The following is a 17,512-nucleotide window of genomic DNA, read 5'->3' on the forward strand; positions in this document are numbered from 1 at the left end:
AAAGCAAAATAACATTTTATGGATCTTTTTAATTTTTTTAGTTGAATAATAAAAGATGAATTGGTAACCGTTTTTATGGGGATTGTAGGATGTTAACACCTTTCCTACACACAAATGAGTCCCGAACTCAAATTTGAATTTATATAGACCAATAGTTTTAAAAAATTAAGTGACCTCATGGTAATGTGGTAGTGGTCTTCTATACAGTCAACTAGCATCCTTATGAATATATAATATAACATACATGAACATTATATGCATGAACAAATTCATGTGATACAAAATAGAGTCTTACCTTAACCCATTCGTCAAACACAGCCTTCTCACAGTTTAACGTCATTGTCTCATCATTCCAGCTGAACCCACTCACACGTAGTAATTCAGTCAATGCATTATACTTCGCCTTTGTTCGGATGATGTTGCACTTGAAGTCATCCTATATGTGCAAAAATAAATAAATAAATAAAAATAAAACAAAGACAAAAACAAAACAAAAATATGAAGCCATACAATATATACATCCAAAACAGTATATGAAGTAACATATGTAATTTAAACCATGAACAGTATCCAATATAAACCAGCCAACCGGTTGCACAAATTCAGAAATACTCAAATACAGTCTACAAAAAATACAAATATATCTATAAGCGTACAATACAATGTGCTATCAAACATCATAAGCTAACTATTATCATGTCGCTAGTTGTTGAACATTTCATGTGCAAGATCTTGTCTCCACATTGTCCACTCATTTGAAGTCTCAATTAAATTAATGGAAGATCCATCAGTATCCTCATCACCAACGACGTCCTCATCCCGAAAGTCAGTGTCTTCCAATGGATCACTAGACATCTCTCTCTGAATAAAATTATGGAGCATACAACATGCTGTGATGATCCTACATTGTGTGGCTATGATGTAAAAGCAAGGACTCCTAATGATTGCCCAATGCATCTTTAGAAGACCAAAACAATGTCCTATAACATTCCTTGCTGCAGAATGTGTCATATTGAAAATTCTTTAGGTGTGGTCAAACAGGGCACCTTTCTAACTATTGTCCTCAAAGGAAGAACCTCACAATTCAAGAGGCACATGAGGATGAAGAAGATGAGGACTACTTCGAAGAAGACATCAATGTGGCCCAACCTTATGAGGGAGATAATATTTCTTGTGTAATCCAAAAGGTCCTCTTGACTTTGGTAACCGAAATGAACCCACAAAGACACAAATTGTTTACAACCCATTCTACCATCAATGGGAAGGTGTGCAACGTTATTATTGATAGTGTGGTAGCTCGGAGAACATGGTGTCTAAGAAGCTTGTGCAACATCTCAAGTTAAAAGTTGACCCACATCCTCCTATAAAGTAAGATGGATTAAAAAGGGTGGAGAGGTTGTTGTTAATGAACTTTGTACGGTTCCATTGTCAATTGGAACACATTACAAAGATCAAATCATATGCGATGTCCTAGATATGGACGCTTGTCACATTCTACTTGGAAGATCTTGGCAATATGATAATCATATCAAACACAATGGCAATGCCAAAACATATGATTTCAAATGGATGAGTAAAAAAGTGATCCTTGTACCTATCGATTTAAAAACTCCTATAAGCAAACAAACCATCAAGGAGAAGCACAAGGCAAATTTATTTTCTATCCTACCTTATAAACAAGCTTGGACAAATGCAAATACATTTAAACTAGCTTTGTTTGTCCATGTCAAACCCAAAGTCTTATTACCAACCCCTATGGACAGCAAAGTCCAAAACCTTTTAGACAAGTTTCCTTCCATTACTAAGGTCCCAAGTGACTTACCTCCACTCCGAGACATTTAACATAACATAGATTTCATTTTCGGATCTTCTTTACCTCACTTGCCCCATTACCGAATGAGCCTAGTGAGTATCAAGCCCTCCACACCATTATCCAAAATCTTTTACAAAAGAAACATATTTAACTTAATCTTAGCCCTTGTGTTGTCCAACTCTTTTAGCTCCTAAAAAAGATGGTAGTTGGTGCTTATGCATAGATAATCGTGCGGTCAATAGGATAACAATCAAATATAGATTTTCAATCCCAAGAAATTTAGACCTACTTGACCAATTAGCCAAAGCGAGATTTACATAGTAGATACTACCAAATACGAATTAGACTAGGGGATAAGTAGAAAACAACATTCAAAACTAACTAAGGATTATTTAAGTGGCTTGTAATGCCCTTCGGGCTATCAAATGCACCTAGCACCTTTATAAGACTTATGAATCAAATATTTTTACCTTGCCTCAACAAATTTGTGGTCATTTACTTTGATGACATCCTAATTTATAATAAAACTATCAATGACCACCTTACACACCTCCAAGAAGTATTATCTATCCTTGAATCTAATACTCTATACATCAATCCTAAGAAATGTGTCTTCTTATGCAGCAACATCAAATTTCATGGCTTCATAATTGGATAAGAAGATGTCCAAGCGGATTCTCAAAAAATTGCATAAGTCAAAGAATGGTCATTCCCTATATCGATTAAAGAGGTGCAATCTTTCCTTGGTTTAGCATCATTTTACTGCAAATTTATTAAGAATTTTAGCTCCATAGCCACCCTTTTAATTCATTATCTAAATAAAGATAAATTTGCATTGTCTAAAGAGACTTTGGATAGTTTTTAATGCTTTAAAAGACAAGCTAGCCAACCCACCGATTTTAGCCCTCCTGGATTTTACTAAAATATTTGAAGTAGCTATGGATGCAAGTTTTATTGGCATAGGGGTTGTCCTCTCCTAAGAATCACATCTTTAGAGTTTTTTAGTGAAAATTTAAGCGAGGCTAGACAAAAGTGGTCCGCCTATGAACAGAAACTTTATGCACTGGTAAGAGCCCTCCATCAATGGGTGTTAGAGTTGATTCCCGAAATCTCATAAGGTCCTGTAGTTTGTAATTGTATTGTACAAAGGATTTATTTATTTAATAAAATATGAGATTTTTTATTTGACAATTAGTAGCATTAAACCCACAAACCAATAAACATCAAAGCTTATCATCTGTAGTTAAACATGTAGTAGATGGATAAGGTTGGATACCTTATCCTGGTTACACTACGAAAACGGACCGCTTTGTAAATATTACAATTATTGTAAAGTGCTATAAATTATCTGACGCTAATCATTCATGTGAAGACATGTGAGCGGGGGTTTTCTATACAAAGGAGTTTGTATAAGACTAGACCACGAAATGACTAGTCTCATTATATAACACCGTTTATAATAGAGACTTACATTTCACCAGAATGACCATAGAAGACATGAATTGGATCCTAAGTGAGCTGTGAACTTCTGCCTATAAAGGCAGTCTTTTGATTTGTATAAGTGAGAGTGATCAGATCGCCAACTCAATAAGCCTACCATTTTGAAGATTCGTCTGATTGGGGAGCTAGGAACATAAATACACAAGACGGAATACGCTCCTTTTCCAATGTTGGGGAAAGTAGATAAATTGCTCCCTTAAGGGCCGATTCCGGGGTTTGACCAATGTGGTGCCACACCATCTCCTGACTCGAGAGGGGTTTGGTCATAGTTGAACTATGACTTATTATTCATTAAAGGAATCAGTGGTACTTAAGGGTTTAGATGTACCTATTTTGGCCCAGTTATACTTACAGGCAATTTGTGAAGGGTCATCGTACTGTTGATTGGTTATATTCCAATGGACACATAAATATATTTGTAATGCGAAGAGTGCAACTGTCGGTCTTTAGTGAAGTGCTTGATAGTTAATGGATGTTGAATAATTTAATTAAAAGAGTTTAATTAATTATTCAAGTATCATTGGAGCTTCAATCTATAGGTTCATGAGGTCCCCTCTATAGCTATATGGGAATTTAATGAGGATCAATTTTGGATTAATTTGAACTGTTCCAATTAATTGAGGGAATTAATTACATGTGATATAATTAATTTTTTACTTAATTATATATAATATATTTGATACATTATTTGAGAGAAAATAAATATTTGAATTTGATTTAAATATTAATTATGTGAATTGGATTCATATAATTAAGTTTAGTATAAATAAGAATTATATTAAATATCATGCATTGTTTGAGAGAATGAAAACTATAGGTTATATTGTATTTGATACAATATTAAACTATAGGTTATGTGTTATATTTGATATAAAATATAGTTTAATATATATTATATGATAATGTAGTTATCATGTAAATATATATTAAATGGTTTTTTAAATAATTTTTAATTTATTTTGAAAATAATTTTTGTAGGAAGTTGTAACTTTCTCCCCCTATTTCTCTCTATTAATGTGTGTATGTGGTGGTGTGGAATGAGTGCTTTCCCAATTCCAAAAAGACAAAGTTTTTCTTTGGAAAAACACAATTTTCCACTCAATCTCTTCCTCTCTTCCAAAAATCTAAGTGACAACAAGGATTCTCATCCCAAAAGAGAATACAGGATATTCTTATTGTGGTGGTGTTCATTTGGATCACTTTTCCATTCATAATTGTTCGTGACAAACTGAAGAAAATAATTGGTTTTTAAGAAGAAAGGTTCTTCAAGGGTAAGTTTTTTCTCACCCTAATTCTCTCTTCTTCAATTATGATTGCATGTTGTAAATTTGTGACTATGCATAATGTTTGTATTCTGTATTTTTTATTATGTGAAAATAAAACTTGGATCAATCTCCATGCTTCTGCTCAAAGACATTCACGGGTTCCTTCAATGGGAACATTATCTTATAGGCAAAAAATTTGTTTTAATAATCGATCACTATTCCTTGAAATTCCTTCATTGTCAAAAATGCATAAACCGAGTGCATGGTAGATTGATTTCTTTTATACAAAAAAATCGATTTATCAACAAGCATACCTCCAGAATTACTAACAAAGTGGTTGATGCCTTGAGTAGAAAGTCATCCCTCCTTACCATGCTTTAAAGTAACATTATTGCCTTTGACTACCTACTGAATTGTTATAAGAATGACTCTCTGATTTCCATGATATTTGGCACAAATATTTCTCTAATTCTCCTACTAAGAACTACCACCTTTTGGATGGTTTTTTATTTTATGGTAATAGGTTATGCATCTCACAAGGATATTTACAAGAGGCTATCATCCTAGAAGCCCATTCGGGCGACCTAGTAGCTCATTTGATTCGTGACAAAACCTATGAAACCCTTGTCACACGTTTTTTCTGGCCTCAACTTCGAAAAGATGTAAACAATGTAGTCAAAAGATGCTTCACTTGCCAAACATTCAAAGGTCACACCCAAAACATCAGTTTGTATACTCCTCTTCTAATCTCGACTAACATTTAGGAGGACTTATCAATTGATTTTATATTAAGGTTGCCCAGTGATGAAGTTAACAATAAGCAATTGTGGATCTAAACATTCTAATTACATCAATTTTAAGGGAAAAACATGCATGTTTAAGAGAAAAAAGAAATAGGGTTTTAGCATACAACCTTTGTAGTTACCACCAAATTACTTGAATTCTCCACATAAATCTTCTTCTTTTTTATGCTAGACCACCACCTAAGTCTTCTCTACTATTCTCAGCCTTAGATTGAGTTGTAGAGCTCAAATTGAGATGAATTTGGTGTGATTTTATGAGTTGGAAAGAAAGGAAAAACCAGAGAATTTTTCCTTCCGATTTTTAGTTTGCATGAACTCATAATTGAAGATAGAAACTCAATATATGGTGAACTATCATGTTGCTAGAAATGAAGGAAGATCAACCACTCAATCTTCCATTAAAGGTTGAGTGCATGAGGTGGTAATCAAATGGATTTTTATGGGATTTTCCCACTACCCATTTGATTTATATTATTATTAAAATTAATTAATATAAAATATGTTTAAAAACTGAAATTTAAATCAATTTCAATTTTAAATAAATTTAATAATTTTTTAATTTCACAAATTCAAAATTTTAATTAATTAATTTCTTAATTTTAAATTTCATAAATTCAAAATTTAATAATTTTAATTGAAATATTAATTAAACTAATTTAATTAATTACATTTAATATCAAATATTAAATTAATAAAACATTTTATCAAATATTTAAATCATATTTAAATATTATTAACTCTTTAAAGCCACAATGTTTAATTCATTAATTAAACATTTATATCAAATATAATATTCCAAACCCTAAGCCGAGTTTGAACATCTCAAATCTCTCAATACGCTATTCTAAGGTTTAATCCTTAGTAGAGGGACCTAATGAACCTACAGAGCATGAGCTCTAACGATTTGAGACTAATTGGCTAAACTCTTTAAACCAAATTAATCAATATTCGTTAACTACCGGGACATACCACTATAGCTTAGTAGTTGCATTCTCCTCACTATAGATATATTTCTGTCCACTTGTTTTAACCATAATTAATAAGTCGATCCTTCACAGGTCTTCATATTTACAGCTAGGTCAAAATTATCGTTTTACCCATGTAATACATCTTGCTTCTTAAGTCTCCACTAATTCTCTATTGAGCAATTGGTTTATAGTCCAACTAATAAACCGAGTTCCTCTCTGCCACGAGAGGGCGGGACCCCTTTGTTCAAGACCAGGAGTCAGTACTCTAAGGGAACAACCTATATGTTGACTCTAAGATGGATAGGAGTGAATTTCATATTGCAAGACTATGTTCCGAGTTATCTATCCGGTCTTACCCCTCAAATGGGAGGCTTATTGAGAGATGATGTTGAACTACTTTCACCTATGCAGATTAAAGGATAATCCCAAATAAACAGGAGTTCATAGTTAGTTTAGGATTAAGATCAAGTTACCTTAGGTCATCGAATTGAAATAATCAGTTTTAACAGTAAATGGTCGTTATAAAGAAAAGTGACTATTTCGTGGTCTGGTCTTTATGCAAATGTCTTTTTGCGTAGAATGCCCCCACTCGCATGTCTCCATATGAACGACTTTGGGATCACATCACTTGTATCAATATACAAAGTGGGTCACATCTATAGTGTCCCCAGGATAAGGTACCTAACTTTATCCATATACTTACAGACCTTTTTATATACTAAAACTTGACCCTCTTTTATGTCTCTACATAAAGTTTAAGTATTCGTGTTATAGCCATGGGTTAATTTATTGGATTTAGTAATGAATGCATTTCAACAACATCTTCAATAATAACTTTATTGTGAATAGAATATGTTTAATGTTTACAAACTACGAGTTTAGGACCTTCCCAACACCCAGGACGCAAAGGGGGTTTGATTCTATATTTGTTGTTGTGGATAGGTTTAGCAAAATAGTTCCTCTCGTACCTTGTAAAAAACATATGATGTTTTGAACATTACCAATCTTTTCTTTCGAGACATTTTCAAGCTTCATGGAATTCCAAAGATAATTGTATCTGATAGAAACGTCAAGTTTATGCGTGTTTTTTTTTTTTTTGAAAATGTTTGTGAAAATGTTTTGGCACTAACCTCAAATTTAGCTCTTCAAGCCACCCACAAACATACGGTCAAATAGAAGTTACAAACCAAACATTGGGTAATATGTTTCGATGTCTAAGTGTAAATCAACCAAAACAGTGGGACACTAACCTTGCACAAGTGAAGTTTGCTTACAATAATATGCAGAATAGATCAATAGGAAAGTGTCCATTTGAGATTGTATACACTAGACCCCCTCGTTTGACTTTTGATCTCACAACTCTTCCTTCTAATGTAGATATTAGTGAAGAAGCTAAACAACATGCTAAACATATTCAAGAGCTACACTCGAAAGTCATTGGCTACCTAGAGAAAGCAACCTCTACATACAAAGCTCAAATGGATATTCATAAAAGGCATGTTTCATTCAAATCGGGTAATTTTTTAATGATATATCTTTGAAAGTACCACTTTCCAAAAGGAACCTACAACAAACTTAATGACAAAAAATTCGGACCATTTGCTATCCTTGAGAAACTCAATGATAATGCTTACAAGATCAACCTCTGAACTTCATTCAACATAAGCAATACTTTCAATATTGCAAACATCTTCTCTTATCAAGCTTTGGATGAGTTCAAGTTTTCAACTTAAAACTTGAGGACGAGTTTAATTTTAAGGGGGTTGAGATGATGTAAGGATATTAAGGGTATTTTAAGTATTTCTTGTAAAAAGGGTATTTTGGGTATTTCTTGAAAAATGACAGATTGTATTCTCTTTTTAAATTCAGTTTTAATTTTAGAATAGGTGTGACAAAACCCTTCTCCTTTGGGTCTATTTAAAGGAGGTTAGGTTAGTTAGTTAATTAGGTGTGTATAAGCACTTTTCCTTTGGGCCTATTTAAAGGGAACTTATCACTCTTCTTAAATCAAATAAAACTTCAGCTCCAAGATTCTTCCAAGATTTATCCAAGACTCTCTAGTCTTCACCACTTTCTTTGTTGAATGGATATTTGTAATGCATAGTAGAATAAGAGAAAAAATCTAAAAATATATTACATTTTTAAAATATTTGCAAATATGGATGAGTTAACTAGTTAATCTTTGATTTTTTTTTTAATTTCCAATTTCGCCCTCCCTTGTCTTATTTTGTTGTACAACTTTTTTTTAGTCTTTTTATTTTTTTTCTCTTCTTTGATTTTTGCTTCTTCCCTCCCTATTTTCATTTTTTCATTTTATTTTCTTTCTTAGTTTTTGATTTTTCTCTTTTTTTTTTTTTATTCTTTCCTTTATTTTTTTATTTTCTTTCATTTCCTTCTTTTTTCTTTCTTTATTTTTCATTTTTTTCATTTTCTTTTCTTTCTTCAGTTTTTGATAATTCTTTTTTTTATTTTCTTTCTTCAGCTCTTACTTATTCCTTTTTTTAATTTTTATTTTCTTTCATTTCTCCGATTTTTTGCTTCTTCTCTTTCTTTTTCTTTTTCTTTTTTAGTTTTTCTTTCATTTTTCCAGTTTTTGCTTCCTTTTTTCTATTTAATTTTCTTTCATTTTCTTTAGTTTTTGCTTCTTCTCTTTCTCTTACTTTTAAAATTTTTCTTTCTTTTATTTGAATTTTTTTTTCTTCCCATTTTTTTCACAAGAATTTTGAGGCTGAGTTCCATAAGCATGACTTGAAAATATTCAATTCATAAGTGACTTAACACCAACAAGCCAATCATCAAGTTTGATTATTATAACAAATTATAAGTATAAATAGCAAATGAAAGTCCATAAGTGATAGCCACTAATATTTTCTATCATTGATAGCTTAATCTTTGATTATATTTTCGTAGTTAATAGTCACTTGTAGAAATCTATCATTGATAGCTAACTTAGTGAATTTAATTAATAAAGTTGAATCTCGAACTAAAATGTAAGTGGAATGCCTAGAAGTTATCACTAATAGAATGTTTATCAGTGATAGAAGTTATCATCGAAAAGAAAAGAGACTTATAAATGTTTGGGAAGGACAAGAAAGGGGCAAAAAGGTGTTCAGTAGTTATGATTGATAGAAGCTACTACTAATAGCATGTTACCAGTGATAGGAGCTAATACTGATGATAGAAGTTATCCGATAACACGTTATCGGTGATAGAAGCTACCACTGATAGCACGTTATCAGTAATAGAGAACTATCACTGATAGCACGATATCAGTGAGATCGTTGATAACATCTTCTTAGTGATGTTATCAATGAAAGAAGCTATCACTGATAACCACAATATGAGTGATGTTAGTGATATCTGTGAAAAAATTTAAGTGATATCTATATATCGAGTTTCTTTCAAAGGTGATAACCAGTTATAGAAATCTATCATTAATAGCCTTAAGTGTTAATATTTCAAGGTTGATTCTAATTGATGAAAGTTGTTGGTCTTCTTTCAAAGTTGATCACTATTTATAAATCTATCATTGATAGCCACTGATAGTCTTAAGTAGAAATATTTCAACGTTGATTCCAATCGATGAAAGTGAATCAATGATAGCTAATAATAATTGATAGTAAATTAAAAGTTAATATTTCAAGATTGTATTAATTTTTCTAAAATTGAAAGCTATCGCTAATAGCAACTATCATCGATAGCAATTGATAGAAACTATCAACGATAACAGCTGATAGAACCTATCAGTGATCATCAATGATAACTGCTATCAGTGATAGCTTTTAATTTGAGAAAACCAGAAATGAGCGAAAAAAATGGTGACTAGACATGGGTTTTTTAGTCTTTTATCATTTTTTTATCTATATATACAATTATTTTATTCTTGTACTACATATTCTATTATTTTAGACTTAAGTTCTATTTATGTACTAGCCCTTGTTGAATTTCAATTTTAGTGAGTTATCTTTCGAATCTTGGCCTTAAGACTAGTTGCGCTTTTCAAAATCATTAAAAATAAATAAATAAAAATAAAAGCTTTTAATCATTCAAATCCATCATATCTTCTTAGACACTTAACTTGTTTATTCATTTTCTTTTCAACCAATGTCTTCCACTCTCTAAACTTGACCTTGAGCATAGAGACATGTAAGGTCAATTGAACCATCTCAGACATGTAAGGTCAATTGAACCATCTCCACATCTTTTATCGCGTAGAGACCATTCATTTTTTCTCCAACTAGATTTTTTCTTCTTTAATGACCTTAAAAGTGCCACCACAGCCTTGGTAATTCACATTCAATTGAGTCTAACGTGGTATCATATTTCTCTCTAGTTTAGGCACATGCCTCACGTTTTGAAGCAATTTTGCTGACCCATCATTGAATTTTAGTGAAACCAATCCAATTCTTCCAAATGTTGCTTCTGCTTGTTTCTCTTGTTTCTTCATTTGTTTTTCTGATTTTAGTACTCTGATTTTTTTTTTTCTCTGATTCATCTCTAAGCTTTGCCTTTTTTAAAAAAATTTTAGATCTCCACTTCTTTCTTCCCAAATTTCAGATTTCCAGTGATAGGTTTCAAGGTTTGTAAAAATGTATTTATGTGCTTTATTTATGTTTGTTTTAGGATTTTTGTTGGACTCTTGGTGGATTTTTTTAGTACTTGTGTTGGTGGTTGTTTTAGATTTGTCTTGCTTTGTTTATTGAATGTATACACTAAATAATTATAAATACTCTTAGAATTTTTTTTCTTTGCTTGGTGATGGTTCTTTTTTGAGTTTTTTACTATAGTTTCTCAATTTTTGTAGATTATGGATAGCAATAGTGGACATCTTAGCCAAACTAGTCCTAGTTCTAGCTCTAGTCCTACTCTTCCTCATGTCGTTGCTAACACAATTGAAATTGGGAATTCAAGTAAACCACCACTACCTACTAAGAAGAGGCCTAGATCTACTAAGACAACCTCCACTGTATGAGATAACTTCATAAAGTTGGAAAAAAATAGTACTAGGTGCATGTGCAATTATTGTGGTAAATAGTATTGTTGTGATACTACTTCTTGTGGCACTAGCACATTATGGAAATACTTAAAAAATCAGTGTAAGAAGTATCCATATAAGGAGAAAGAAAAATAACAAACTATTTTGACTCTTAATAACAAACTATTTTGACTCTTCAACCTTCAAATGATGGAAAATGTGGTAGTAATTTTGTGACTACATTTTTTTAGTCAACAAGTATGTAGAGAAGCTTGTGCTAAGATATTAATTGTTGATGAATTGCCATTCAAATATAGAGAATGAGGGTTTGACATTTTTGCAGTGTGTCTTGTTCTAAGTTTGACCCTGCTTCAAGAGTAACAATTGCTAGAGACATCTATAACTTTATCTTGAGGAAAAAAAGAAGTTGAAATAATTTTTAGTTAGCAATTCTCAAAGGGTATGTCTTACAACTAACAAATGGACTTTATTGCAAAATGTTAACTACATGGTACTCATTGCACACTTCATTGATTCATAATGGATTTTGCATAAAAAAAAATTTGAACTTTTGTCAAGTTACTAACCATAAGGGTGAGACAATTGACAAGGTCATTGAGTTTTGTTTGTTGGAATAGGGGGTTGATAAAGTATTTTCCATAACTGTTGATAATGCAAGTTCAAACGATGGTGCTATTTCATATGTTAAGAAAAGACTTAGAACTTGGAAAACCTTAGTCTTGGAAGGTGAATCGTTACACATGAGATGTCTCACATAATTAACTTGATTGTGAATGATGGATTGAAAGAAATGCTTGGTTCCATCGCTAGTGTTCATAATGTTGTAAGGTATGTAAGATCCTCTCCTAAGAGATTGACAAAGTTTAAAGCTTGTGTGGAGCAAGAGAAAATAGAATGCAAAGCTCTTGTTTGTTTGGACGTGGCAACAAGATGGAATTCTACTTATCTTATGCTTGAGCATGCACTCAAATTTGATAAAGCTTTTCAAATATTAGAGGAAGAAGAGCTAGATTATCAGGACTATTTTGCTGAAGATGATCATGGAAAGAAGAGGGTAGGGCCACCGAGTAATTCTGATTGAAAAAATGTTAAAAGTGTTTGTCATGTTTTTGAAAAAATTTATGACTGCAAATTTTTACTTTCATGAGATGTGAGGTATTAATGAGCTTTGAACTCGTTGGAGCAAAGAACATAACTCTATTTTGCATACTATGGTTGTAAATATGGAGGTAAAGTATGACAAATATTGGGTTTCATTTGAAAAGATAAATAAGCGTGTATTTCTAACTGGTGCTTGACCATCGTTACAAATTGGATTATGATGCTTTTTCTTTAAAAGTGTTTATGATGCTATGATTAAAGCTCTTGCTGATGGGATTGAAGCTTATTTGATGCATTTGTATAATTTTTACAAATCACAAGTTGATGGCTTTGGTGATGATTTGAGTGTCCAAATTTGTGTTTATGAACAAGTTGAATCAAGTGATAGTTCAAGACTATTGAGTTCAGGAATTATTTTTGAAACTGAACCGAGTGGTCTTGTATTATTATGATACAAAAGAAGAAAACAAGAAAAGCATACTTTAGAATTGAGAAGTGATGTGGATCGATATTTGTCTGACCCTTGTGAAGAGCTAAGTGACATTTTGATGTTCTGGGTTAGGGGAAACTAAATGGCTACAAATACCGAATTTTATCCAAAATTGTTCAAGATGTTTTTGTCGTTCCTATGTCAACTGTGGCTTCTGAATTAGTATTTAGTATAGGAGGGAGGATTTTGATTCTTTTAGAAGTTCATTATCACCTAAAATAGTGGAAGCTTTAATTTGTACACAAAATTGGATCTATGGTAAAATATCCTTATTAGATCTTCCTCCACAGCTTGAAGAAATGGAGATTTGTGAAAAAACTGAGAGTGGTAAGTGGTGCCTCTAACTTAATTGTTATTCATTTTTTGAAATTTACTATGCATTTTTATATGACATAAATACCTTTATATTGTTTTTTTTCTAGATAATATACAGCCCTCTAGAGGTGTACACAAAGTCACCAAAAATCGATCCGATCAATCGAAACCGACCATTTTGAGGGTGTTCGACCGAAATTTTAATGTAGTCGATCGGTTGTCGGTTTCTTGTAGTAATTTTTCATCAGTCGGTCGGTCGATTTCGTAAAATCTAACAAAGCTGACCAATCGACCGACATATAGCTTTAAATTCTGCTTTATTATCATTATTATTAAAAACAACCCATCCCCTTTTCGCAAACCCAACCCAAAAGAAACCCTTAATTTTTCCACTTACATATAAAGGAAAATAGACCCTAACTTTTCATTTCTTCTCCTTCAATCTCCATTTTAATTTCTGTTGGGTTTTATGTCCTAAAACTCGTGGTTTGTAAATAGTAGAACTTATTCTAAAAATTCAATAAAGTTGTTATTGAATATATTGTTTTTTAGAAATCCAATAAACCAAAGTCCCTTGACTATTACATGAGTACTTGAACTTTATGTGGAGACATACAAGTGGATCAGGTTCGAGTAAATAGTCAAAATGATCTATAGTATATGAATAAGGCTGGGTACCTTATTCTGGTAACACTATTGGATGCGGCCTACTCTGTAGTTGTTACAAAGAGTTGTAAAATGCTATAAATGAAGTGATCCTAATTCGTTCATGTTGAGACATGAGGAGTGGGGGTGTCCTGTGCAAATGAGTTTTGTGCAAGATCGAACCACGAAACCAGTCACTTTTACTTTATAAGGCTGTTTACTATTTAAGACTGACTATTTCAAAGTGATGACCTAGGTAACTTGACCTTAATCCTGAGCTAACTATGAACTCCTGTTTGTTCGGGATTATCCTTTGATCTGCAAACGGTAAGAGTAGACCAACTGCGTCTGCTCAATAAGCTTACCATTTTGGGGATAAGACCGGATGAATAGCTAGGAACATAGGGTGTAAGAGGGAATTCACTCCTACCCGATTCAAGGTTAGTAGAGAGGTTGATCCCTTTAAGTGCTGATTCTGGGTCTTGAACAAGAGATCTCACCCTCTCATTAGCTCGAGAGGGATTCGATTTGTTGATTGGATCACAAATCAAGTGTTTAGGGGATCAGTGGAACTTAAGGAACAAGAGGTAATTTCAGGGGTAAAACAGAGATTTGACCTAGCCGTTAGTACGAGCAACCTGTGAAGGGTTAACTTACTAATCATGGTTATATCGAGTGAACATAATATATCTACAGTTAAGGAAGTTCAGCTATGGGCTTTAGTGGAATCACCCATTAGTTAACGAATGGGGGTTAGATTGGTTTAATGAGTTTAGCCGATTAATCTCAGATCGTTGGAGCCCATGATCTGTAGGTCCGCGAGGNCCATTAGTTAACGAATGGGGGTTAGATTGGTTTAATGAGTTTAGCCGATTAATCTCAGATCGTTGGAGCCCATGATCTGTAGGTCCGCGAGGTCCCCCTACTAGCTCGTAAATGGATTAGCTCTAGAATAGCGTGATAAGTTAATTTGAAGTGTTCAAATTAGAATTAAATGAAATTGGAAAAATAATATTTAAATATGATTTAAATATCTAAAGATGAAATTGTGTAAAAATTAATTTAATATTTGATATTAAATTAATTGTAATTATTTAAATTGTTTAAATAATTATTTATTAATTTTATTAAAGAAAATTAATTTATAAAATTAATTTTGTAAAATTAATAATATTTTCAGTTTTATTAAATAAAATTGATTTACAAAATCAATTTTGATAAAATTGAAAAAGAAAAGAAAAATACAAAGTTGGAAAAATGGGATTTTCTATTGTCTTCTTCCTACTAGCTCACAAACAACCCACTTTAACTTTTCATTAACTCCAAGCATGAGCTGCATGTCATGTAGCAAATCTTTTTGCATGAACGTATGCAATATATTGAAGAGATTTGAGTGTTTTGAAGGTAAGGTAACCGAACAAATTTTTTAGAAAAATTCGTGAGAGAAGAAGTTGTTCTTCTTTAGGTTGCTATTGTGAGTTTCTCCAAATTCCCTTAATTCCAGCTTATTTTGAGTCCCACTACTCATTCTTGCATACCAAGAGGATAGTAAGGAAGATCTTGGAGTGGTCTACTACAAGATTCAGTGGAGATTTACAGCTGGTTCAAAGCTTAGAGAAAGTTATTCAAAGGTATGTCATGAAACCCATTTATTTCTGTTGAAGCATGTTTTCTTTTCTGCCAAAATTAATGAATTAGAGTGCTTATGGATCCTGGTTTCTTCCGTTGTGCATTGGTACCTTCCAACAATTTCTTCATTTCAGTGTTTCACAACCAACCGACAACCACCACCCTTGAAGTTTGTGTGACTGCTTCCGACGTTCGTGCTTCTAGTTCCAACGTTTATGCTTCCACTGTCCACTGTCGAGTGTCCGAACTATTTTTAACAGTGTGCTTCCAGTGTTCTGCGACCACCAACAGTGTTTGTTTGCAACTTTAAGCTGGATTCTTTCAAAGAGCACGTTTCATTTCATTCTCTCTAGTCTCTATTTTGGAGCTTACTATTTTAGTTTTAATGTTGCAATTTTAATGTTGTATTTTTCTAAGAAAATCTGAAAATGTTTATTTTATAGGGTAGATATGGATACACCAGAAAATTCAGCAACAGTTCAGGATCAGGATCTAATAGAGGTTTCAGACACAATCAAAGCAACAACAAGCAGTCCAATAAAGAAGCATAAGAATACTAAAACCTCTATTGTCTAGGACCATTTTGAGAAAATTAATGATTGTAATCCTAATGACCCTTACGCTAAATGTAAATATTGTGGGATAAAGTATGTTTGTCATTCTAAACGAAATGAGACTGGAACCTTAAAAAACCATTTATCAAGTTGTAAGAAATATACATATCAGAGAAAGAGAGAACTGGGACAAGCACAATTGGTATTCAAACCCAAAGAAGCTATTGGTGAGTTTGATTCGAAACTTTTTTGTGAATTCTTTAGTTTGGAGAGTTGTCAGAAAGCCCTTGCTGAGATGGTGATTTTAGATGAATTGCCTTTTAGGTTTGTGGAGGGCATTGGTTTTCAAAGATTCATAAACAAATCGATTGCATTGTATGAGCCTAAGTTTCTTATTCCATCACGAGTAACCATGGCTAGGGATCTACTTAAGATTTATGTTAGTGAGAAAAAATGGTTGAAAGAGACATGTTTAAGATACAACAATATAGGGTTTCTCTCATTACTGAATGTTGGACTTCTGGACAAAACATGAATTATATTATGTTAATTGTCCATTTCATTGATTCTAAGTGGAATTTACATAAGAGGATTCTTAGTTTTACTACCATTGAAAATCATAGAGGTGAAACCATAGGTAGGACCATTGAAAATAATTTCAAGAGTTGGGGTATTGATAAAGTTATGACGTTGACTGTTGAAAATGCAAGCTCAAATGATACAGTTGTGGCTTATCTTGTTTAGAGATTTAGTAGTGGGTTGTTATTGAAAAGTGAATTTTTACATATTAGATGTTGTGCCCATATACTGAAGCTTATTGTTTGTAATGCATTTAAGGAGCATTATGAGTGCATTAGTAGAATTCGCAATGCCATTAGATTTGTAAGGTCTTCTTCTGCACGAGGTATAAAATTTAAGAAGTGTATTGAAATTGAAAAGATTGAAAGAGTTTAGTATGCCTTGACATTAGCATTAAATGGAACTCTGCGTGTATGATGCTTGATACCGCTATTAAATTTGAAAAAACATTTGATAGATTGGAGGATGACGAACCCACTTTTGCAAGTGAATGCCAGCCTACCAAAGATGATTGAGAGAATGCTCGGATGTTGGTTAGGTTTTCGGAAGTGTTTTACAATGTCACTTTAAAAATTTTAGGCTTTTTGTATAGTACTTCCGATGTGATTTTCCACCAAATTAGCACCATTCATGATTGCATATAAGAAAATTTTATGGATAATAAAAATCCAATTCTTGTGAATGTGACTAAGAGCATGGAGGCTAAGTTTGATAAATATTGGGGAAATAATGAGAACACTAATTTGCTATTGTATGTTGCTTTTGTGTTATATTTGCGATCAAAGTTGAGGTTTTTATCATATTGTTTCAACAAGTTGTTACTGAAGCTAAAAATATGACAAATAAAGTGGAGG

This window comes from Benincasa hispida, chromosome 11, assembly GCF_009727055.1.
Source record: "Benincasa hispida cultivar B227 chromosome 11, ASM972705v1, whole genome shotgun sequence".
NCBI lineage: Eukaryota > Viridiplantae > Streptophyta > Magnoliopsida > Cucurbitales > Cucurbitaceae > Benincasa > Benincasa hispida.